Source organism: Oncorhynchus tshawytscha, linkage group LG11 (assembly GCF_018296145.1).
Source record: "Oncorhynchus tshawytscha isolate Ot180627B linkage group LG11, Otsh_v2.0, whole genome shotgun sequence".
Classification (NCBI taxonomy): domain Eukaryota; kingdom Metazoa; phylum Chordata; class Actinopteri; order Salmoniformes; family Salmonidae; genus Oncorhynchus; species Oncorhynchus tshawytscha.
The window spans coordinates 39,419,921-39,446,566 of record NC_056439.1 but is presented as its reverse complement, the minus strand read 5'-3'; the positions used below and the strand labels follow the sequence as shown (position 1 = coordinate 39,446,566).

The 26,646-nt window shown below is 43.4% G+C and overlaps 1 protein-coding gene and 1 pseudogene across 3 annotated transcripts in view; both read left to right on the top strand.

Annotated features, from left to right (window-relative positions):
- LOC112234818 overlaps positions 1 to 12,779 on the top strand; it is a 31,472-nt pseudogene extending 18,693 nt beyond the window's left edge.
- Positions 12,780 to 14,399: 1,620 nt separating this feature from the next.
- LOC112261981 (filamin-A-interacting protein 1) overlaps positions 14,400 to 26,646 on the top strand; it is a 35,018-nt gene continuing 22,771 nt past the window's right edge. The window contains exons 1-2 of one of the 3 annotated variants that reach the window (XM_024437643.2): positions 14,400 to 14,445; positions 17,287 to 17,339. The gene's annotated coding sequence lies outside the window, so the exon portion shown is untranslated. Of the gene's footprint in view, positions 14,446 to 17,286; positions 17,340 to 18,656; positions 18,943 to 26,032; positions 26,109 to 26,646 lie in introns of those variants that run through there. The other 2 variants (XM_024437642.2, XM_024437644.2) reach the window with 2 other exon arrangements.

Below are 26,646 nucleotides of genomic sequence, written 5' to 3'. Positions count from 1 at the left end.
CACATCACTTGCTCTTTACCTTACCTCCTTAACTTATGTATTATCTCCAGGATTTTCTACAACTAGTAACATTGTATTCCACACGTCTAACTTCCCCTTTACCTCATGAGCAACCAGTTGCCTAAATATTCCCCCGTTTCGAGTTTGTCCCGTCCTCTGCATCTATTTTGCCGTTTAGGAGTTCAGAGTTTGTTATAACCAATTTATTGATGTAATTATATGCTATTCTATAGGTCAGGCACTATTGGTCACGTCCATGAGATGCATACATGTGTCACGTAAAGAGAGCAAGGATTGAGTGAATAGGGAATGTTTTTCTGAAACAAATGAGCGATTTCGGTAACAGAACCGTTTCAGTGAGAAATGGCGGTTTTGAAATTGATTGGTCGAAAGAACAGAAGACTCTTGATTTTATTTTGTCGGGGACGGGGCTAATGTAGCTACGTGTCTGTACAGCGTCAGCGATAGAGAGGCAAGTCTAACATACTCTCCTGTCTGGCTGTGTGTGTGGCAGGGTGTGTGTGTGTGGCACAGCACATGTGCATGTGTGGCAGCGTGTGTATGTGTGTGTGGCAGAGGAGAGGATGGGGGTGGAAGCCAGGAGCTGCCTGCACAAATTAGACTCCGGATGACAAGAGTGGGCTGACACACGCACACACCACACACACTCCGGCAGGAGGGCTGAGGCAGGGTAAGACACACACACAGAGGACGACCGTATCGGGCTCACACACACACATATGTAAAGTTGGTTATGTGTGTGTGTTGTAGCTGGGGTTTGTTCGCCTGGCCCTGCTCACCAAGCTGGAGTCTGTTCCAGAAGGCTGAGATGGAACTGGAGCCGTTTGGAAACCTGGACCAACCTGATCTATACCCTGAATACTAGCATACTGTATACCCTGGGAGGAGAGGTACACACACCACCTACACCGAGTGTACAAAACATTAAGAACACCTTCCTGATATTGAGTTACACCCCTTTTTGCCCTCAGAACAGCCTCAATTCGTCAGCCATGGACCGTACAAGGTGTTGAAAGCGTTCCACAGTTGTGTCAAGTTGGCTGGATGTCCTTTGGGTGGTGGACCATTGTTGATACACATGGGAAACAAGCATTTCGCTACACCCGCAATAACATCTGCTAAATATGTGTATGTGACCAATAAAATGTGATTTGGATTCACCAGGTCAGGCTATGTCATAAAAGAGAATAATGTTCATGATGTTGTGTACACTCAGTGTATACTTCAAATACTAACCAAACGCCCTGACACAGATCAAACCATTGAAATACCCTGCTAACAACCAAAGACAACACTTCACTTCAGTGCCACTGGTGTTGTTGTTTTCCCCGTTTAACTCTGCTTGAACAGCTCTCTGATGCAGTGCCATTGCTTTAGTCTTTACAGCCCTAGAGGTTACTGTAGTGGAGGCAATCGCTATTGAGTCATGGCCGTGGACACACACACACACACACAGAGAACCGAGGTGAACATGTGAAGCTACACCAAACAGCAGTCCAAGGGGAGAGCAGATTGAATTTCCATTCCTCAATATGAAATGCTTTGGGCTGCCGTAGGTGCCTCCAGATGCTGGCAACTACTTCCTGCCTGGCATCAAAGATTCAGATCTGAAGGTCTGCTGCCCCCATTCAATATCTATTATCCATGATCTCACTCTTAGAAGGAACCTTAGTGGGCACCAAGCCTCTCCTCTCAAACAACCAGGATATACTGTGGAAAAAAACAGAATCGGCTGATAATCTGTTGACAAAATGAGAGGGAATTTTTTTATTTTTAAGGTTATTATTTTCAAGATCCTCATCCACCAGTCATAGGTTGTGGATAAATGATCGCATGTGTCTTTAACTTGTCAGGATGAATCCAGGTTTACCCCTGACCCTTTGTACTGGAGAACATGGCTGTTCTCTCTGTGATGTCACTGCAGAGCTGTAGAGAGAGGAGTCATGGGGGTTTTCAGGGCTGCTGCTGATTACCAGAGAATCTGTACACAGAGAGACAGACAGAGAGAGGATGCTCTGTAGCCACCTGAATGTGTGTCTGATATCAGAGTCATAGATCAAAGACTCTTGAGTTCGGGCACATGTCTGACTGCTCACCTCTGGGTAGGGCCTTCCTTCCTCAGGGGAGAGGAGAGAGGGTGAGAGGAAGAGAGAGAGTGTTGGATAGGTAGATAGAGGGAGAGAGAAGGCTTCCTGCTTTGCAGCAAGCATTTCGCAATGCCATCTGTACGTTTCATCTGTGGGTGTATGTGAACGACGCGTGCAACCTCTCCCTCCTCTCTCTCTCTCAGGCTCCATGGTTCCGTTCTCGATGCGGGCGCTGCATGCAGAGCTGCCTCAGTACCTGGGGAAACCACAGCAGTCTCTGGACAGACGACACAGCATGAGGACTGTCTGTCAGACAGCACACACATGTGAGCACACACATCTATGTCTTCCTATACTTGTGAGGACATTTTGGGGACCAACAATAGATTCCCATTCAAAATCCTAACCTCTAACTTCTAACTCTAAAATAGGCTTTTATAAGTGAGTACTGACAAAATGTCAACACTTCTCTGAATTTTAGTTGGCTATTCTTGTGAGGACTTCTGGCATTAACAATTATAGTAAAATGTGTACACATACACACATACATACACACACCAACTTTCTATTGTGTCCTCCATCACTTTTTTCTTCCAATTAAGGCAGTGATGCGTTAATGACTACCTTGCTATGTGTGTCCCCTGTAGAGCAGGGCTTGTCTGGGGACAGCTGTATGATCTACCTCACCCAGCAGGACAGACAAGGTACAGTACAGGCATATCAGACACCGTGTTATTCACATCACTCATTCCTTTCCCTCTAGCTTTTAACAAGGTCACAAAACAACCATTAAGGTTTAAAAACCTATGCAACGAAGTTTGGTGGTAAAGCCACTCATTTACTGTCAAGCCCGTTTGTCAAAATAATGTATTTTTTAGGAACTTATTCATAAACAAGGTTAGAAGATTGAGAAAAGAAATCAATATATAAAACCTTGGTTACGTTGATCAACACTTCAATAATTGGATAAACAGATGACTGAGCTCAGGCTCTGTTTACTAGTCTCCTCTTGATCTGATAGTTACAGCACTCTCCCTCTCACTGTCTATGTATGTCTGTGTCTATCTGTCTCCCTCTCACTGTCTGTATATATGTCTGTGTCTATCTGTCTCCCTCCACTGTCTGTGTCTATCTGTCTCCTTCTCACTGTCTGTATGTATGTCTGTGTCTATCTGTCTCCCACTCACTGTCTGTCTGTCTGTGTCTATCTGTCTCCCTCTCACTGTCTGTCTGTCTGTGTCTATCTGTCTCCCACTCACTGTCTGTCTGTCTGTGTCTATCTGTCTCCCTCTCACTGTCTGTCTGTCTGTGTCTATCTGTCTCCCTCTCACTGTCTGTCTGTCTGTGTCTATCTGTCTCCCTCTCACTGTCTATGTCTGTCTGTGTCTATCTGTCTCCCTCTCACTGTGTATGTCTGTCTGTGTCTATCTGTCTCCCTCTCACTGTCTGTCTATCTGTCTCCCTATCACTGTCTGTCTGTCTGTGTCTATCTGTCTCCCTCTCACTGTCTGTCTGTCTGTCTGTCTGTCTGTCTGTCTGTCTGTCTGTCTGTCTGTCTCTGTCTGTCTGTCTGTCTGTCTGTCTGTCTGTCTTTATCTGTCTCCCTCTCACTCTGTATGTCTGTCTGTGTATATCTGTCTCCCTCTCACTGTCTGTCTGTCTGTGTCTATCTGTCTCCCTCTCACTGTCTGTCTGTCTGTGTCTATCTGTCTCCCTCTCACTGTCTGTCTGTCTGTGTCTATCTGTCTCCCTCTCACTGTCTGTATGTCTGTCAGTGTCTCTGTCTCTCTCTCTCTCTCTCTCTCTCCCACTGTCTGTCTGTCTCTCTCTCTCCCACTGTCTGTCTGTCTGTCTGTGTCTATCTGTCTCCCTCTCACTGTCTGTATGTCTGTCTGTGTATATCTGTCTCCCTCTCACTGTCTGTCTGTCTGTGTCTATCTGTCTCCCTCTCACTGTCTGTCTGTCTGTGTCTATCTGTCTCCCTCTCACTGTCTGTCTGTCTGTGTCTATCTGTCTCCCTCTCACTGTCTGTATGTCTGTCAGTGTCTCTGTCTCTCTCTCTCTCTCTCTCTCTCTCCCACTGTCTGTCTGTCTCTCTCTCTCCCACTGTCTGTCTGTCTGTCTGTGTCTATCTGTCTCCCTCTCACTGTCTGTCTGTCTGTGTCTATCTGTCTCCCTCTCACTGTCTGTCTGTCTGTCTGTCTGTCTGTCTGTCTGTCTGTCTGTCTGTCTGTCTGTCTGTCTGTCTGTCTGTCTGTCTGTCTGTCTGTCTGTCTGTCTGTCTGTGTCTATCTGTCTCCCTCTCACTGTCTGTCTGTCTGTCTGCCTGTGTATATCTGTCTCCCTCTCACTGTCTGTCTGCCTGTGTCTATCTGTCTCCCTCTCACTGTCTGTCTGTCTGTGTCTATCTGTCTCCCTCTCACTGTCTGTATGTCTGTCAGTGTCTCTGTCTCTCTCTCTCTCTCTCTCTCTCTCTCCCTCTCCCCCACTCTCCCTCTCTCACTGTCTCAACACAGACTTGGAGCATCGCAATAGATCCCCATTGAGTGATTATCTTAGTCAACAGAACACACACAGGTTCTCTATACACATACTGGACACACCAAGCACAATCAGGCCCATTCACACATGAATACACACCCATTGCAGATGAGTGCAAATAAGCCCAGTGACAGCCTATACAATTAGCCTGAGGAGAGACAGTGTGAGAGAGAGAGAGGGTGTCGCAGTGCCTTCTCTCCCTCTATAATTCCTTCTCTCGGGTAATGAATTGATGGGTTGGAAGGTGATAGGAATACTAGTTTGATGAGGGGAGGGGTAGTTGGATATAGAGAGAGGAGAGAAAAGGGAGGGGTGCTATATTTGTACTCCCATGCATTTGGGGTGTGTTATGGTCAACGGTATTTTTGTAAGGCGGAATATCGAATGAATGAATGAATTGTCCCGAAAGCTACCTGCGTAAATGAGTCAGAAATGACTGAAATTAAACCAATTTGTCCTCTTGTGTGTTGCAGAATCTCTTCAGCTGTGCAGGTCTCGTCTGAGTCGGGTCATATACTCCATGGCTAACTGTCTGCTCATGATGAAGGTGTGTGTGGTGTGTGTGCATGCACAGGTGTGTGTGAGGGGGAGGGACTAACACTAAGGAGAGCTGCACAGAGCTACCATAGTCCCCTGTGTGTATGTACAGTGGGGCAAAAAAGTATTTAGTCAGCCACCAATTGTGCAAGTTCTCCCACTTAAAAAGATGAGAGAGGCCTGTAATTTTCATCATAGGTACACTTCAAGTATGACAGACAAAATGAGAAGAAAAAACATCCAGAAAATCACATTGTAGGAATTTTAATGAATTTATTTGCAAATTATGGTGGAAAATAAGTATTTGGTCACCTACAAACAAGCAAGATTTCTGGCTCTCACAGACCTGTAACTTCTTCTTTAAGAGGCTCCTCTGTCCTCCACTCGTTACCTGTATTAAGGCACCTGTTTGAACTTGTTATCAGTATAAAAGACACCTGTCCACAACCTCAAACAGTCACACTCCAAACTACACTATGGCCAAGGCCAAAGAGCTATCAAAGGACACCAAAAACAAAATTGTAGACCTGCACCAGGCTGGGAAGACTGAATCTGCAATATGTAAGCAGCTTGGTTTGAAGAAATCAACTGTGGGAGCAATTATTAGGAAATGGAAGACATACAAGACCACTGATAATCTCCCTCGATCTGGGGCTCCACGCAAGATCTCACTTCGTGGGGTCAAAATGATCACAAGAATGGTGAGCAAAAATCCCAGAACCACACAGGGGGACCTAGTGAATGACCTGCAGAGAGCTGGGACCAAAGTAACAAAGCCTACCATCAGCAAGGGCATTGAAGATGAAAAGTGGCTGGGTCTTTCAGCATGACAATGATCCCAAACACACCGCCCGGGCAACGAAGGAGTGGCTTCGTAAGAAGCATTTCAAGGTCCTGGATTGGCCTAGCCAGTCTCCAGATCTCAACCCCATAGAAAATCTTTGGAGGGAGTTGAAAGTCCCAGCAACAGCCCCAAAACATCACTGCTCTAGAGGAGATCTGCATGCAGGAATGGGCCAAAATGTACCTCTGTCATTGCTAACAAAGGGTATATAACAAAGTATTGAGATAAACTTTTGTTATTGACCAAATACTTATTTTCCACCATAATTTGCAAATAAATTCATTAAAAATCCTACAATGTGATTTTCTGGATTTTTTTCCCTCATTTTGTCTGTCATAGTTGAAGTGTACCTATGATGAAAATTACAGGCCTCTCTCATCTTTTTAAGTGGGAGAACTTGCACAATTGGTGGCTGACTAAATACTTGTTTGCCCCACTGTCCATGCTTTAACACACATTCATCGACATAGTTAGACACATTCTTACATGCCCACAGTCACAGATTCACACACATGCCTGTCCAGGGCTGTCAGGAAGCTAGTGGAGCAATTAGAAGAATGGATGACGACCAGCGAGAGACACGGACACACACAATGGCTAATAAGGGTTATTAGGTTTTAGCAGCGTTGTTTTGGTGCAGTGAGTGGGTGTGTTTGGAGATGTCTTGTCAGGTACGTGTGTGTGGATCAGTTCTCTTCATTCTACCTTCCCCTCAGTCCTGCTCTCTGTCTAGACACATGCGGACAGTGGAATAGCCAGGCTGATGCTAGCTAGAGCACGTCCTGCTCTCTGACTAGACACATGTGGACAGTGGAATAGCCAGGCTGATGCTAGCTAGAGCATGTCCTGTTCTCTGACTAGACACATGTGGACAGTGGAATAGCCAGGCTGATGCTAGCTAGAGCATGTCCTGTTCTCTGACTAGACACATGTGGACAGTGGAATAGCCAGGCAGATGCTAGCTAGAGCATGTCCTGTTCTCTGACTAGACACATGTGGACAGTGGAATAGCCAGGCTGATGCTAGCTAGAGCATGTCCTGCTCTCTGACTAGACACATGTGGACAGTGGAATAGCCAGGCTGATGCTAGCTAGAGCATGTCCTGCTCTCTGTCTAGACACATGTGGACAGTGGAATAGCCAGGCTGATGCTAGCTAGAGCATGTCCTGTTCTCTGACTAGACACATGTGGACAGTGGAATAGCCAGGCTGATGCTAGCTAGAGCACGTCCTGTTCTCTGACTAGACACATGTGGACAGTGGAATAGCCAGGCTGATGCTAGCTAGAGCACGTCCTGTTCTCTGACTAGACACATGTGGACAGTGGAATAGCCAGGCTGATGCTAGCTAGAGCACGTCCTGTTCTCTGACTAGACACATGTGGACAGTGGAATAGCCAGGCTGATGCTAGCTAGAGCACGTCCTGCTCTCTGACTAGACACATGTGGACAGTGGAATAGCCAGGCTGATGCTAGCTAGAGCACGTCCTGCTCTCTGACTAGACACATGTGGACAGTGGAATAGCCAGGCTGATGCTAGCTAGAGCATGTCCTGCTCCAAGCCACTGTGTATCTGTCCTGCCAGTTGAGAACACCTTCAGTAGTATCATCACCCTCAGAGTCCAATGAAGAAACGGTGAAACACTAAACTATCATGCAACAAAACCACCATTCTGCTTGATGATCTGACTACCATGGACTGGAGTTTTACAGTAATTGATAGAGGCAGAACACTACCCGTCGAGGACCACACCGTGTCCGCAGGCACAGGAGACATGATCATTTTGACAGGTTCTGTATCATCCTTTGATGAAGACTGCATTCATCACGTTTAATTGACTTCTATACTTTATACAGCACTAGAGAATCCTGTCTAATGATGTTGCTTGTTAGTGATTGTTGTGTGTAAGTGTTGTTTGTGTTGGTCTGTAGATGTATGATGGCAGACCACAGGCTTCCTAGAAGTATCCCATAGGATCACCCTGGCTGGATTCTTTGTTAGTGAGAGAAATAAGGAGAGTGTGTTCTGTCCGGGGGGACAATTGAAAGAGCCACAGTGCCATCAGCTGGTGATATTTATGTACACACAGACACCCACTGCACCAACTCACCACCCGACCTCTCTCCTATCCCCAGCTACATAGCAACAGTGTTCAGCAGTTCAGTCAGCATGTGAGCGATAAGGTGTGGTAAAGAACAGCCATGGCAGGGGCACACTGTGACCAGGGACACCTTGCCCTGCTAATGGTCAATACACCTGATTTTATCCCCCCCCTCTCTCTTGTCCTTCTCTCTCCCCCATCTCTCTCTGTCTTTCTCACTCTCTCCTCCCTCTCTCAATTCAATTCAATTCAATTCAAGGGCTTTATTGGCATGGGAAACATGTGTTAACATTGCCAAAGCAAGTGAGGTAGACAACATACAAAGTGAATATATAAAGTGAAAAACAACAAAAATTAACAGTAAACATTACACATACAGAAGTTTCAAAACAGTAAAGACATTACAAATGTCATATTATATATATATACAGTGTTTTAACAATGTACAAATGGTTAAAGGACACAAGATAAAATAAATAAGCATAAATATGGGTGTATTTACAATGGTGTTTGTTCTTCACTGGTTGCCCTTTTCTCGTGGCAACAGGTCACAAATCTTGCTGCTGTGATGGCACACTGGAATTTCACCCAGTTCTCTCTCTCTCTCCCCCATCTCTCTGTCTTTCTCACTCTCTCCTCCCTCTCTCTCTCTCTTGTCCTTCTCTCTCCCCAATCTATCTCTGTCTTTCTCACTCTCTCTCTCCCCTCTCCCTCTCCCCCTCTCTCTCTCGTCTTTCTCCCCCCTCTTGTCTTTCTCTCTCCAGGACTATGTTCTAGCTGTAGAGACATATCACTCTGTCATCCAGTAGGAGCCCCAGCAGAGAGTGCAGCTGCTGAGTGGGATAGGACTCATATTCCTGCAGGTGAACACGCCTCTCTTTCAACTACAACTACTTTTCCTCAACATAATGCCAGTGTGTTTTTGGTTCCTCAACATAATGCCAGTGTGTTTTTGGTTCCTCAACATAATGCCAATGTGTTTTTGGTTCCTCAACATAATGCCAGTGTGTTTTTGGTTCCTCAACATAATGCCAGTGTGTTTTTGGTTCCTCAACATAATGCCAGTGTGTTTTTGGTTCCTCAACATAATGCCAGTGTGTTTTTGGTTCCTCAACATAATGCCAGTGTGTTTTTGGTTCCTCAACATAATGCCAGTGTGTTTTTGGTTCCTCATCATAATGCAAGTGTGTTTTTGGTTCCTCAACATAATGCCAGTGTGTTTTTGGTTCCTCATCATAATGCCAGTGTGTTTTTGGTTCCTCAACATAATGCCAGTGTGTTTTTGGTTCCTCAACAGAATGCCAGTGTGTTTTTGGTTCCTCATCATAATGCCAATGTGTTTTTGGTTCCTCAACATAATGCCAATGTGTTTTTGGTTCCTCAACATAATGCCAATGTGTTTTTGGTTCCTCATCATAATGCCAGTGTGTTTTTGGTTCCTCAACATAATGCCAGTGTGTTTTTGGTTCCTCAACAGAATGCCAGTGTGTTTTTGGTTCCTCATCATAATGCCAATGTGTTTTGGTTCCTCAACATAATGCCAATGTGTTTTTGGTTCCTCAACATAATGCCAATGTGTTTTTGGTTCCTCAACATAATGCCAGTGTGTTTTTGGTTCCTCAACATAATGCCAATGTGTTTTTGGTTCCTCAACATAATGCCAATGTGTTTTTGGTTCCTCAACATAATGCCAGTGTGTTTTTGGTTCCTCAACATAATGCCAATGTGTTTTTGGTTCCTCATCATAATGCCAGTGTGTTTTTGGTTCCTCAACATAATGCCAGTGTGTTTTTGGTTCCTCATCATAATGCCAGTGTGTTTTTGGTTCCTCAACATAATGCCAATGTGTTTTTGGTTCCTCATCATAATGCCGATGTGTTTTTGGTTCCTCAACATAATGCCAATGTGTTTTTGGTTCCTCAACATAATGCCAATGTGTTTTTGGTTCCTCAACATAATGCCGATGTGTTTTTGGTTCCTCAACATAATGCCAATGTGTTTTTGGTTCCTCAACATAATGCCAGTGTGTTTTTGTTTGAATGATTATTTTGGACCAGATTGGAGACATGAAAACAGCAGTATTTCCTAGATGTTGAGAAAGCCTCTCTGGAGAAGGGAACTGGACCTAATGACACGTGTGTTGATGAACAGGTACGAATGAGTGGAAATAATTACTTCTGAGATGAATTTATCTGTATTTCTGTCAGACTTCTCTCACAATTCTAGTATGTGAGTTGGAACAGGGGGTCACACTTGTGTATTTGCCACTTTGTGATGCTTTGTTAGGAGACACAACAGTGCCATTCACACTGTGTTGATTGACATTTCTGTTAATTCCTGTCACATGGCCGATTGCCACATCTTCACCCAGAATCACTGAAGTAACCCAGCTGACTTGTGTGTGGGTTTCAGGTCCTTCGTCTACCTCAGTCAGAACAACTACTCAGAGGCACTCTCCCCCTTCACAGAGGTCCTGAAGATCGACCCCAAAAACCCTGTGGTAGGCGATCACGCAATCTACAACAGTTTATGACAGCTATAATTGATTAACTTACTCATACATTTTCTAGGATACATCAGAAGTTGTACATTCTTTGAGACTGTAAATGAATGCACTCTATTTTGAAACCGATCTCTCCCCTTGGCTGTATGGCATATCCCTCTCTCCTCAGGCAAGAAAACAGCATCCCTCTCTTCTCCTAAGGCAATAACCATGTCTTATCCCCTCTCTCCCTAGACAAATAACATCTGTCTTATCTCTCCTCTCTGCAGGGCCCTTCTCCCTCAGGCAAATGACTCTTTACTCTCCCCTCTCTACGTGCAATTAACTCATTTCTGCATTCTCCCCTCTCTATGCAGACATACAGTGGGGCAAAAAAGTATTTAGTCAGCCACCAATTGTGCAAGTTCTCCCACTTAAAAAGATGAGAGAGGCCTGTAATTTTCATCATAGGTACACTTCAACTATGACAGACAAAATGAGAGAAAAAAAATCCAGAAAATCACATTGAAGGATTTTCTATGAATTTATTTGCAAATGATGGTGGAAAATAAGTATTGAACTTGCACAATTGGTGACTGACTAAATACTTTTTTGCCCCACTGTACAATGCCCTTCTCCCTCTTTCAGTAGAGTAATACCACTTCTGCCACCTTTCTCTTCCTGCAGGTCGTTAACTTCCCTCTCTCCTATAGGTGAATAACAACGTGGCGGTGTGCCTGTTGTACCTGGGCTGTCTGAAGGAGTCCCTGAGCCAGCTGTAGGGCCTGGTGCAGCAGGACTCTGTCCTGTACCTCCTCTTCAACCTGACCACCATGTACGAGCTGGAGTCGTCCCGCTCCACCCAGAAGAAACAGGCCCTGCTGGAGTCGTCCCGCTCCACCCAGATGAAACAGGCCCTGCTGGAGTCAGTGGCCTGCCGAGAGGGAGACTGCTTCAACACACAGTGCCTCAAACTGGTTTAGAGGGAACCAGGGAGGTATGGGACCCCTGTAGGTCACTATTAAGATTGGAACAAAACAATTGCCAGCACAGGGGCCCATCAGGAGGATAGTCCTAGTCTTGAGTTTCATAAGACTCCACTAAACAACATAGCCATTACCCTGCCTGTACTCCAGAGCAGGAACACAAACTGTCCCTTCATTTCAGGCAAATCCACTTGCCACATTATAGTAGTAGATGCAAATGAAATGATTGTGTGCCTCTGATAGGATATGTATGTGAATATATACAGAAGTGGGGGCTGCTGAGGGGAGGACGGCTCATAATAATGTCTGGAATGGAGTCAATGGAAAGGCATCATCCACATGGAAACCACGTCATTGATGTGTTTGATACCATTCCATTGAACTCATTCCAGACATTATTATGAGCCGTCCTCCCCTCAGCAGCCCCCACTGACATACAGTACAAGGTTTTTAGACGAGGGAGGTGTTTCACATTCCTGTGTGATTAAGACCGGAGTACATCATCAACCTGAAATCATGTTACTTCCCCCCAGATCTGTGACTTCATCCTGTAAAATCAACCACGGCTCTTCTGTACCTTTTCAATTGAGTGTGACTTGGCTCAGGATACACCCCTCTCCACAAAACAAAAGTAAAATAGATATGTAATCATTTAAAACTGTACATATTATATGTAGGGAAAATGTATAACTTGTAAAAATGATTATTGTATAAAATGATTTTATGTATTTAATTGAATTATTCTAATGAACTCTGTATCACTGTTTGTTTACATGTTTAAATGACTATTGTTTATCCAAATAAACTGACCATCGTGCAAAAATAAAATAAGTGCATCATGTGGAGAAATGACAAACAACAAATTGCAGGAATCTGGAAATACAATTGAAATGTGGTACATAGACACTGTTGGTGAAACGTGACAGACTAGCTAATGAGATGTTCATTAATAGACAATCAACTGAATGATTGAAAATAGAACTGCAACTACTTATCCGTACATGAAGTTCTATACATCGGCCTTTAATCAATCAACACTTGTGAGTCCTCTACTACTGACGTCAGTAGTGATTTGATTCCTAAATACAAGAGCTTTTTGGTATTTCTGCTTAGTAGAGTTCATCTTGATTCTCACTCATGTATAGTAAACAAACATATAAAACGCAACATTTAAAGTGTTGGTCCCATGTTTCATGAGCTGAAATAAAAGATGATTTTGTAAATATATATTTTCTGGAAACCGTTACATCTCACTGTTATTTAATTATTAGAGATATACAGATGTATATTGCGCCCACCATGCGTCATGTCTGCAACGGTCCTGTGAGGTGAAATGTGTATATTTTGGGATGTGAGCACTGTGTTTGACCTGATGAAGATCCGTTTCGGATCGAAATGTCAACAAAGCAGTGAATTGGGAGCTTTAACAGTGTGCGGGTCTTCTTGTTCTACACTAGTATTGTTTATTAGCCCAGTATCTATGTTTTTAAGGATGTGCGGATGACCACAAATTTTTCTGAAGTAAAAGATCCCAGAAATGCTCCATACACACAAAAAGCTTATTTCTCTCACATTTTGTGCACCAATTTGTTTACATCCCTGTTAGTGAGCATTTCTCCTTTGCCAAGATTATCCATATCAAGAAGATAATTAAACAGCATGATCATTACACAGGTGCCCTTTGTGCTGGGGACAATAAAAGGCCACTCTAAAATGTGCCGTTTTTTTTCACACAACACAATGCCACAGATGTCTCAAATTTTAAGGGAGTGTGCAATTAGCATGCTGACTGCAGGAATGTCCACCAGAGCTGTTTCCAGATAATTTCATGTTTATTTCTCTACCATAAACTGCCTCCAACGCTGTTTTAGAGAATTTGGCAGTACGTCTAACCGGCCTCACAACCGCAGACCACGTGTAACCATGCCAGCCCAGGATCTCCATATCTGGCTTCTTCACCTGCGGGATCGTCTGAGACCAGCCACCAGGACAGCTGATGAAATGGAGTATTTCTGTCTGTTATTATGCCCTTTTGTGGGGATAAAACTCATTCTGATTAGCTTGGCCTGGCTCCCCAGTAGGTGGGCCGGGCTCCCAAGTGGGTGGGCCTATGGTTGCGCCCCTGTCCAGTCATGTAAAATCCTTAGATTAGGGCCTAATGAATTTATTTAAATTGACTGATTTCCTTATATGAACTGTGCCCATTTTTTTCTAGGACAGAAAATAAGATAATAGATTCATGCAGTGCTTTCAATATAATGGAGATATTTTCACCTCTACCCTTGTCTGAGGTGGAATATGAATCCACAACCTTCTGGCTACTTTGCCATGTAGGCTAATGCTTACAAAATGAAGAACAGATTATGAAACTGCGTATCTGAAGGCTCTGGTCTGTCTAGGGGTGAGGGGAAGCGGTAGGTATGTAATCTGCTATCCACTTTGTTTCATTATATTGGGTATAGGGGAGGGTCACTTGTTGTTTTTTCAAGCGTTCAGGGAGGGTCAGGTAAAACTATATTTTACTGAAGGAAGGGCCATCCTTTTTCAGTTCAGAGAGGTCCGATTTCCTCCAGGTATCCCTCATTATAAATAACGTACAAAATATGAATTGTAATGTGAGCCGACTAAAATTATTATTTTTTCACTCTATGCTATACCTTGTCCTCATAGTTGGGTAGTTTATCCTCGTGGATAATGATGATGTCGGAGTATCTCGTACCGCATTACTTTACAGATCTTTTCCAGCGCAGGGTCTGTCTCATAAATATCAGCATCTAACTGAAGACAAAGACAGTACTGAATCAACCAGTCACTCTAGTCTCGCGAGGTCAGATCATCCTTCCAAACGTGAGTTGAGTCTGGGCGACTCAAGACACTACTGTTTCATGCAATCTAATTTAGGTAGCTACAGTCACATTTATTTGTATATGATAGTGAATAACAAATTACCTAGCTAGCTAAACGTTGACACATTTTTCTTGATAGCTGAAGCTTTTCTAGCAAACAGCTAAAGTTGTTATCAAGTTGCTCTTCATATAGCCTAGGTCTATAGCTTATATTATAAACTGGGTGGTTCGAGCCCTGAATTCTGATTGGCTGAAAGCCATGGTATATCAGACTGTATACCACGGGTATGACAAAACATTTTGTTTTACTGCTCTAATTATGTTGGTAACCAGTTTATAATAGCAATAATGCACCTCAGGGGTTTGTGATATGTGGCCAATATACCACGTCTAAGGGCTGTGTCCAGGCACTCTTTGTTGCGTCATAATAAGAACAGCCCTTAGCCGTGGTATATTGGCCATATACCACACCTCCTCGGGCCTTGCTTAAGTATGTACTATGGATCATTTGATTGACTGGCTGTTTTCAGGTTGTTCCTTACTCGCTAGCTTGCTATTAGCTACAGCTAACTACCTTCCAGTAGAAACCGCAAGCTTTTCTAACTCCTCCAAAGACACAGGTTTGTTTGGGTTTAGTTTATGCGGCATCCTCTGATCTTTGTCAGAATCGTCCATGAACCAAGCCTCAATCAACGCCATAGCACGGAATACATTTTCAATAAAATAGAGATAGATGTCTTGCTAGTAACATAAGAAAACGCATGTGATAAAAACACAAATGAAGACATCACTTTGATATGGTAATGAGGAAACCTTCAAAATAAAAGGCCGCATTTTAACACTTTTCACTGTCAATAAAGCATTAAAAATGTGTTTTCAGTAGGCTAGAGCAGTGATTGAGGAGGGACAACCTGAGGGGTACTTGAACCAGCAACCCTTGACATTGTTGGCAAAGATTCCTACTTTCAACTCACTTCATCAAGACATGGAAAAAAAGGTGGGACTGGGAACACTCGTATTGTCCATCCCACTGAATATCCTAATTGAAATAAATCAGTAGGCAACCATAATAGGTTGAATTCACTGTGTTTGATGAACCCAATTCATGGGTTTGATGATGTTTTGTTGTGGAGTTTAGTTGTAATAACTAATTTGTTGGCAATCAGTGTCTTAGAAAAAACATTACTTACTGTAATGGGTAACTGGTAAAATACACACTGCACTGTAGCCTAGTGTAGCGTGCCAGCCAGCTATGGGTGCATGCCTGTTTGTAGCTTCATTGTACTATCCACAACTCACCACAAGGTGGCAGTCAAGTAGGTGGTGAGACAGACACCATTGCTGTGTTAATTGTTTGTCATTGAGATGCTAAAACTTGAGTCAGGATCATGTGATCCAGTGTTTTCTCATATCAGTGACAACTGACTGGGTATTTAGCTGTAGCATAAATCACATTGATTGAAAAATACTCTTCGTATAGATGCTTCTTGAAGATCCAACACAGGAAAAATGGACTACTGGAATATGACAAACCCAACTAACAGAATCGTTGTCCACCTGTGTCACCAAATTGTTGTTCTGGAGCAGACATAGACCCTCGCTGCCAGGTTCATTGCGTGTGCATAAGGGTCTTGACACATTCAGCAGGCCCAACCCCGCGGCCCACATCCCAGAGGAACCAGAGAGAGGGCTGAGGTGATGTCTGGGCAAAAAAACAGGAAGTGACTTGGTGTTGCTAAGGGTGACAGGCAGCAGTGTTTTGGTCATGGTATTGTTGGATGGGCCCTTATAAATGTCTTCTGTTGCTATGCTAAAGGTTGGAGCTTCCTAGGAGAGAGAGATAGAGTGGGGTTGACGTACAGTACATGTGTTTCATTCAATAATAAAATAATATATGCCATTTAGCAGATGCTTTTATCAAAAGTGACTTACAGTCATGCGTGCATATATTCTATATATGGGTGGTCCCAGGAAGCAAACCCACAACCCTGGCAGTACAAGCACCATGTTTTACCAACTGGGCTACAAAGGACCAGTAAGCTTCATTCAGTCAGTTAAAGGTGGCTTAAACCACAAATAGTGCAAATGCTGTAGTATCTGTGTGCTTGTCCTGAAGGACACCAACTATAAGGATGAAAAGCTTTTTGGTCAAAAAGAACCATAATTGCATCATTATGTGAACTCTATTGGTGGGATATTTTGGTCTTGTATTCTCTCAGTGGGATTTTTATTCACACTGATTATCTGATTATCTGAGACATGTTAGTGTGAGAAATGAGGGCTACTTCACACATAACTGTGAATCATATTAACCACAGTGCTGATTCTGTCAAATAAGACCAAATGTTTTGTCATTTAGCAGACGCTCTTATCTAAAGCGACTTAAAGGAGCCATTAGGGTTAAGTTCCTTGCTCAATGGCACATCGGCATATTTTTTACCTAGTCGGCTGGGGGATTCAAACCGGCAACTTTTCAGTTACTGGCCCAATGCTCTTAACCGCCAGGCGTACTGCCACCTGACCACCATCCCAGGTTATACATACAGACTTAAAGAATAACAAACTTTCCTTCTACTGGACATGACCACATGACCTCATCTGGGTGTGGAAATTATGACATTCAATCAAAAATATACTTGTGATGACCTCAGCTTGGATAGATCTTCATCCACGATATCACATGTTCTTATGGGATGACATGATGTACAGAAAGGAAAGAAGCTGTCAAACAACTGCTTTGTGTTTCACAATGATGATCCCATTTGGAGTGGCACAGGACAACACAGAGGCATTGTGCAGAGACTACAGAGTGTATTAACCCTTGGATGATCTGTCTTTTCAGGTATCAAGAGTTGCAGTGAAGTTAATGTCAAAAATAGCATTGGCCAAGACCAGGTAAGAGCACCATGTTGCCACGTGAGTGTATCTCAACAAGATAATCACCATTCTGTTTGTTTCTGTGTGTGGTGTGTTTGTTCTTTCATTGGGCAAAACATTACGTCAGCACACCACACCCACACAAGTGACATACATGTATATGTGAATAGAAGTGTTTGAGGCGACTCAGTGACCTAACACGACTCAGGAAAAAGCAGAGGAGTGGATGGCTATTCCTGTGAAATAAGAGTTTCTGTTCTGTTCTGTTTTTTTCTGTTTTTGTTTGTACTTAGTGATTTGATGACATAGAGAAATGGATATTCCTCATTGTTGTGTCCTTATTTGGCTCTTTGTCTTTCACCCGTGGCAGTCCCTTTCACATGTTCCAACAGCAGTAGAACACCCACTATGACCTCACAGCAACTCCAACCATACCCATCGACACTGTAAACAATATACTATACTACACATTTAGCTCAGCAAGCTCATTTAGTTTGCTTTTATGTGAGTGGGCCCTGTGGTAAGCTGTTTAACTGCCAAAGTCCTGAAGAGCCTGGCAGCCCTAGCTAGCTCAGAAAATGGTAGTGACTTGGACTGCCAATGGGTTGGGGTGGTTTGGGGGGGCTGGCTGTGCTGGACGTTCCCAGCATGGGAGAGAGAGAAGTGGCATAGCTCAGCTGTCAGGAGTGGAGAGGGGAGCGAGGGACCCAGCCAGGCAGCCAGCCTCCAAACCAAACGGCTTCAGCTGCTAACAGCTCCTAGTGACTGCAGCATAGTAGTTAAATATAGACCCATGCTTTAGCCTCCGTCTCCACACTGAAAGACTGGGGACAAAGGAGGAGTAAATGAAAAGACCTGGATGTGTGACAAAGGACATCACACTGCTGCACCTCTCTCTCCCCGCTGAGCAACGGCTCCTTTCAAACACAGACAGAGTGGGAACAGAACTGTGCCTCCATGATTGCCTGTCTCCCTCCTCCGCCAAGGCTTTCTCTCCTTTATTTGGTCTGTCTCACCCTCACTCCCTTGCATTCTCTTTCTGTCACAAACACTCTCCCACTGACTCCTCAAAGAGTGTATATCTTTGGCTGACTTACAGAGAAAGAAAAAAGGGAGGAGAGAGAGAGAGAGAGAGAGAGAGAGAGAAAGAAAAAGAGAGAGAGAGAGAGAGAGAGAGAGAGAGAGAGAGAGAGAGAGAGAGAGAGAGAGAGAGAGAGAGAGAGAGAGAGAGAGAGAGAGAGAGAGAGAGAGAGAGAGAGAGAGAGAGAGAGAGAGAGAGAGAGAGAGAGAGAGAGAGAGAGAGAGAGAGAGAGAGAGAGAGAGTGCATGAGAGAGGGAAGTAGGGAGAGTGGATAAGCGAGTAGAGAGAGAGAGAGGACTAGATCCAGCTCTCGTTGCTGTAGCATTTCCTTCTTGACCTGGAATCGTAGAGGAGGAGAAGTGAGAGAGCAGAGCTTGTCCATGGTGATGGCATTCATTCTGTAGCAGGGCAGCTGAACAGGAGTAGCATTAAGAAGAGGTCTTCAGAGGACATTTACATACAGCAGGGCAGACTGAGTCACTCCTGTAGGATTACCTTAAGCACCACTCCAAACCTAACCCTGGGGACCAGAAAGAACAGGTAAGAAAGTACAGCTGACTGTCTTCTACACAGTGTGCCTCAGTGAAAGCATGCTTCTCTCATCTCTACTCAGTGTGGGAAGTTAAACCATGTCCCCATGTCGTGGCAGGAGATAAACCTATCAGCTGAAATGCTCTAGTATCATGAGTTTGAAAGGCTGAGAGAGCTATAACTGTTGCTGGATTTTGTCAGTGCGGTTCTGCACAGATATACTGTAGGTTACAGAATACTGTGTGAAGGAACACTATTTTAATGGACTCTGTCTGCCTGCTTTGTGCAGTATGAATGGGTTAAAATCCATGCTGTCCACATACATTAAAACACATTGAGTTGATGACATGTTTTAAGAGAGTTAAGGTCTTTTGACTGTTCTCAGGAGGTAGAATGGTCATTAGGAGTTAGACACTGGCACTGAGACAGCACACATGGGAAAGAGAAAGTCATGAATCTAATGTACCATATAAATCACTACTTATTCCTCTGTCATTGTTATATAAAAGCAGTGTGAGAACCCCTTCTAGTGTTATACTAGCAAGAAAAGCCTTGTGAGGACTTAGAGCTGACAGCGTAATCCAGACAAATAACGTTCTCCTGAGATATTTAGGCTGGGAGATAAGGAATAACTCATCCAGATTCCTCCTTTAACATTGGGAACGGATCATCTCCTCGAACCCTGTCCGGGGGAGGGGGTGGGGGAGGGGGTGGGGGAGGGGGTGGGGGAGGGGGTGGGGGAGGGGGTTCAACTTGCTGTGAAACAGCATCATTTCTACGTGGTTATTCATTCCTTTTAATTATGTCAAATTATTTGATTTATCACCAGGACATCAATCATAGAACATGCATGTATATTTGGTTCTCATAAGAACTAATCCATTTGTCAAGACATACATCATACAGTCTAGCTGAGCCAAATGAAATGTGCAACATATCTCTCTTTTATAGGGATTGCAAGAAAAGGGTTCCAAAAGGGTTCTTCGACTGTCCGTATAGAATAACCCTTTTTGGTTCCAGGCAGAATCCTTTGAGTTCCATGTAGCACCTTCTGTGGAAAGGATTCCACATGGAACCCCCTAAAAGTTCTACTTGGAACCAAATGGGTTATACCTGGAACCAAGAAGGGTTAATCTAAGGGTTATCCTAAGGAGACAGTCGAAGAATCCTTTTAGGTTCTAGATAGCACCTTTTTTTCTTCGAGTGTTCAGGCATACTTTATCCATCTCCTCAGCACCGATCTGTCTCTGTATTGCTCCTAATGCAGACCAGCTCTGGAAGAGAGAGGAGAGCTAACTGTTCACACTCCAGCTGATGTGGTCCCCTAACACTTAATAATATCATGGTAGATACAGGGAGGAGGGGAGAGAGATCTGTCATTAATATTTCTGGCACTTTGTCCAGGTCAGGGATAAGGAGATCCTTTCCTAATGTTAGTTTGAGTGGTTTACTTTACACTTGAGTGTTTTGTTTCCAGGGGTTACCGAAGTTCATTCACAGTTCATTCTTTTTACAATGTTTGAAGAGTTATCAAGTCAGACTTATCTATTCAGACAGACCAAGCTATGTCATTGGCTCATTCAAGTGGCACAGGTGCAGAGAGAGTATTCGCTTACTCAAACTGTGTCCCTCTCCACTGAGATGCCCGTCGCCTCAAATCACCTTTGTCACTACATTATTATGATCTTGCATCACTTACTTCTGATCAGTGAGATGATAAGGACATGGCTAAGTTATGAGGTAATGTAGCTCTTTCAGCAGTGGTAGATTGGGAAAGAGATACCACTCCACTGGGGTGTTTATCGACCAGGCTTTTCCATTGACAACATACTGTAGCACAATCGTCAGTGGACAGCCAGTTCTTAATTGTATTTTTTATAGCCTGCATAGCGATTCTGGTAGGATGTAGGCTACATCATGCACTTGGCTTGGAAATGTCTACAACATTGGATAGAAGTATCCATTGCTGTAGTTAGAGAGAGGGAGCAAGCGTATATATGGTAAGGGTGATTGTATCTGCCTGGCATGTGTCCACTGTCCAGTGCACTGCCATCAGCACTCTCTGGAATGATCTGGTAACAGGTCTGCTTCACGTGGTCAACTCATCGCTTTTGGGAGTGGGCCAGACTGTAGCCTGCAGTGTGTTGTGGGAGTGGGGGAGGTTGGAGGAGTGACCCTGGCTCTGTCCCTTGTTGAGGCCAGACAGAGGGAGCTGGTCTGGGGCTGGTCACTATACTCCCAGTGGTCACTGTGGTGCAGCCTTTAGACCTGCTGGTGAGATTCTGCAACAGCTGTCCCTGGCACGTGTCACCCCCATTACTATGACACTAAGCCATGAATGTAGAGAATCTGTTCCAGACCTTTAGGTTTTACATAGAATGATGCTTCTTACATTTCCATGTTATGAAGTGTAAAGGAAAACCACAGTGCTTCATCAGCATACATCGAATGACCATGCAGCTGGTGGGCTTTGCTCTCTTATTAAGTTCATAGTAAACCATCTTCACATTCTCCAAATATAGTGACGAGAAAAGTCCTCTCCTTCAATGTGATATCTTAAAGGAATCTTTTGAATCCTAATCCTTCTGTATGTCACAGATGTATCTATATTAATCGTCAGTAGCTTTGGATAGTGATGCTATTCATTGCAAATGGTTCTGGCCCCATTCTTACTGACCTTCGCCCTATCTTCTCGCTAGAAAAAGCAGTCATTCCGAGAGCTTCTTGCTGAACTTTTGAAAGGTTCAGGTAGGGAGACTTTGCATTCCCTGAAGTGAGTCTTATTGTAGTAATAAGTGATCTCAAATCAACCAGGCTGCGTCTCGCTTCCTCTCTTCCTCCCAGTCAGTGGGGGAGTGACATGATGATAGACTGCTGGAGACTTCCATTTTTTCACGTCATTTATTTGGACGGTTTTGAACATATTTGCTGACCGATCCATGATTCAGAAAGCTGCCTTATCGCTCTGGGATCTCAGCGTCTGTGCTGGCTGACTGTTGGAGCTCTTTTTATCAAATGTTTATTTAACCTTTATTTAACTAGGCAACTCTTGAGTTGGACAGACGACTCAAGTTAGGCTAAATGTGTATAACTTTTTTTCAGCAGCGTGAAAGGGTCATGTATTGTCATGTAATGTCATGTGCATCACACATGGACAGATCAGAGCAGACCATTGACATTTTATGGAATTGTGGCCTAGTAAGGGGCGCAACTTTGGTTTTAGAAGTGGGGGGGACATAATATATATATATACACACCAAACACCCTACCCGACCACTCGGAGGCGTCCGCATGGTCCTACAGCACACTGTTGCCCTGTTTTATATCACATTCCAATGATAAAACTGGAGGGGACAAAAATGCCATTTCAGAATGTGGGTGTGTTCACATGTATGTGAGTGTGCTTCACCCATGTGTAATTTGCAGCCTCTATATGGTCTTTATGCAACATTCTGAACATGCCTTGTGCCCCGCCCCCTTAGAATCTCCTTTTAAACATGATATCCAATCATGTCATGTTACTCAAGGAATTTGGTGCTTGATTGGTTGGTGTCCATTTACAGATTCTGTAAGCCTACTCCATGCTGCTCCCTCAATAGATCAAGTGAATTGGGTTGCTACCCAGCACAGTAGAGTTGTGAATATCATATCTGTTGGCTCTTGGAGACATACAAGCTTCGTTCAGAGCAAAAGGAGATAAATGTACACAGGTACGATCTTCATTTTATCACCGTGATTCAGGAGAACTTGCAATGCAGGAAATGTAAAACATAGTGTATGAGGTTTAAAAGTGCTTCTGTAATTTCCACTTTGAAATGTCAGACTTGACTTTCCCTTACGAAATGTATCAACCCCTACAAAAATGTCCATCAATTATAATCCACATTTCCTGTTGCTGCAGGATTATTTTCCTGCTGTAGCAAACTGGCTCAAATTAAGATCCTACATCTGTATGTGAATTACATTGCCTTTGATAGGCCTACAGTGTACAGTATTAGGGCCGACTAGTTGCACCATCTTCATCTACTGAAGGTCCCTGTACAACTTCTGACCCTGATGTACAGATCGGAAGTTTACATACACCTTAGCCAAATACATTTAAACTAAGTTTTTCACAATTCCTGACATTTAATCCTAGTAAAAATTCCCTGTCGTAGCTCAGTTAAGATCACCCCTTTATTTTAAGAATGTGAAAAGTCAGAATAATAGTACAGAGAATGATTTATTTCAGCTTTTATTTCTTTCATCACATTCCCAGTGGGTCAGAAGTTTACATACACTCAATTAGTATTCGGTAGCATTGCCATTAAATTGTTTAACTTGGGTCAAACGTTTCGGGTAGCCTTCCACAAGCTTCCCACAATAAGTTGGGTGAATTTTGGCCCATTCCTCCTGACAGAGCTGGTGTAACTGAGTCAGGTTTGTAGGTCTCCTTGCTCGCACACACTTTTTCAGTTCTGCCTACAAACTTCTATGGGATTGAGGTCAGGGCTTTGTGATGGCCACTCCAATACCTTGACTTTTAATTTTTAATTTTACCTTTATTTAACCAGGCAAGTCAGTTAAGAACAAATTCTTATTTTCAATGACGGCCTAGGAACAGTGGGTTAACTGCCTGTTCAGGGGCAGAAAGACAGATTTGTACCTTGTCAGCTTGGGGGTTTGAACTTGCAACTATAAAACTGCACAGCGTATGTGATCAGAACTAGATTAAGCATACGACACAATTAAACAGCAATAAAACAAACATACCAAAACAAGAGAAAGTCTAGTCCAATGCTCTAACCACTAGGCTACCCTTAAGCCATTTTGCCACAACTTTGGAAGTATGCTTGGGGTCATTGTCCATTTGGAAGACCCATTTGCAACCCAGCTTTACATTCCTGACTGATGTCTTGAGATGTTGCTTCAATATATCCACATAATTTTCCTCCTCATGATGCCATCTAGCCTCCCCCTTTTTCCTCCAAACATAACAATGGTCATTATGGCCAAACAGTTATATTTTTGTTTCATCAGACCAGAGGACATTTCTCCAAAATCTACGATCTTTGTCCCCATGTGCAGTTGCAAACCATAGTCAGGCTTTTTTATGGCGGTTTTGGAGCAGTGGCTTCTTCCTTGCTGAGCGGCCTTTCAGGTTATGTCGATATAGGACTTATTACTGTTTATTTGATACTTTTGTACCTGTTTCCTCCAGAATCTTCACAAGGTCCGTTGCTGTTGTTTTAGGATTGATTTGCACTTGTCACACCAAAGTGCATTCATCTCTAGGAGACAGAACGCATCTTCTTCCTGAGCGGTATGACAGCTGCGTGGTCCCATGGTGTTTATACTTGCATACTATTGTTTGTACAGATGAACGTGGTACCTTCAAGCGTTTGGAAATTGCTCCCAAGGATGAACCAGACTTGTGGAGGTCTACAATTTATTTTCAGAGGTTTTGTCTGATTTCTTTTGATTTTCCAATGATCTCAAGCAAAGAGGCACTGAGTTTGAAGGTAGGCCTTGAAATACATCCACAGGTACATCTCCAATTGACTCAAATGATGTCAATTAGCCTATCAGAAGCTTCTAAAGCCATGACATAATTTTCTGGAATTTTCCAAGCTGTTTAAAGGCACAGTCCACTTAGTGTATGTAAACTTCTGACCCACTGGAATTGTGATACAGTGAGTTATAAGTGAAATAATTTGTCTGTAAAAAAAAATGGAAAAAATGTATGTCATGCATAAATTAGATATCCTAACCGACTTTCCAAAACTATAGTTTGTTAACAAGACATTTGTGGAGTGGTTGAAAAATGAGGTTTTAATGACTCCAACCTAAGTGTATGTAAACTTCCGACTTCAACTGTATGTGTCTTCCTTCTGTCATACATGACACTGTTGGGACACCGTGGCCCTGGTGTTAAAATTACCTGGTTTTGCTAATGGTGGAAACTCATTGAACCTCATCTGCAATCAGAAGACTGTGTATGTAATGTGGTGATGAAGAGGATACAACGAGTAGGAACCTTGTAGGGAAAGTAATATTCTGCCCTAGCAGGATGACATGTCAGGTGTAAGAAATTTTGATGCAGAGTATAAATAGAAGTAGGCCAGATCACTAGACAAACTGTACCGTGGCCAATATACATATACAGTAACCAACAGAACTGGGACCCTGTCGGCAGAGACCATGTCATCTAGTATTTAGAAATTTTAAGTAAAACAAAGTATTATGAAATTCCAAGTGAAATAAGAATATATTGTAAACATAAATTCCACGTGTAATTTAGTGATATAATACCAATCAACAAGAAATATGTATACTGTAAGTGTGTTCAGCTGTCTCAACCGACAAAAGACTTCATCACTCTTCAGTTGAACTAAATTTGTCTCTGAAACATGTCTGTTATGTAATATTTGACCCTGAAAGGTCACTGTTTGTCTGCAGAGGAATGTGTCTGCAGAAAGCTGAGACATACCAGTCTGTAGCAGTACATGGAAAACAGGGACTTGTAAAAACAGTAATACTAACATTTGAATCAAGACCATTTCTATAACAGTTTTGAGTCAAGGTGGATTGAAACATCCGTTTATTGAAATTCTGATATTTTCTGGTAGAGTCATGTTTTCCTTGTTAAGATGGAAGAGCCGTTGGACCCCACAGTATTTCATCAGGTCTGCAGGCGTGGTGCGTTGCCAAACTCCTTCATGCTGAGGCACAGTTCCCAGCCCATATTTGGTCACGTTGGGTTCATAGCGTGGCTACCCAATGGGCTTGGACGTCAGTTCAACGTCTATTTTTGATTTACATTTGTGGTGTTGTCAACTAAGGTCAATTCAATGTGAAATCAACCAAAAATATTACCATGACATTGGATTTAGGTGAAAAGTTGGTTGCAAATCCAATGAGTTGTCCACGTTGATTCGACGTCATCACATTGAAATGACGTGGAAACAACACGTTGATTCAACTAGTTTTTGCCCAGTGAGTATATCAAACTCCCCCAATCAAACAATACGTTTTTCCAAAGATTTCGGAGGGCCCCTGGAATCCCGACAACTGCTGTCACTAGTGTCTCAGGGAGCAGGAGCTATCTATCAACTAAGGCTGACATCACAGGCCAAATCAGGACCATGTAGCCATGCAGTCTGGGAGGGACCTCTGGAGGAGCACTGGAAGAGGAGGTACAGATCTCACACAAACAACAACAACTCTAGATCTGAGAAAGAGTTCACATCCACTGGCTAAATCAGGTCCTCCAACGAAGTTTGTTTATTTTCACAGTATGTCCACACACCTTGCGTTTAAATTTGGATTGTATGTAGGTGGTGTAGCTGTAGCCAAATATTGTTGCTTTTCAATGATCATTTGAGCAGTATGTTGTACCCCAACCTAAAGCTGCTGGACTCCCTTTCAGTGAAAGGCATCTGTTTACTTGCTGATCACAGCTAAAGTGATAGGGCTCCTTTTTCTCCAGCATGGACCAGGAGAACGTGTGTTGGGGTCGGAGACCCTATAAATACCCTGAGTGACAGCTGGCCATGACCGCCAGGGTCTAGCCTGGCTATGTGGGAGTAGACATGGGACCCAACCTTACTTTAGTCCCATGCCTTCACAGGACCCACAGATCATTAGGCCCTGGCCTTCTCATCAGAGGGAACTTGGGCGTTTGATGCAGGCAGTCAGACAGTAACATACTACAGATGACTTGGATTCCATGGA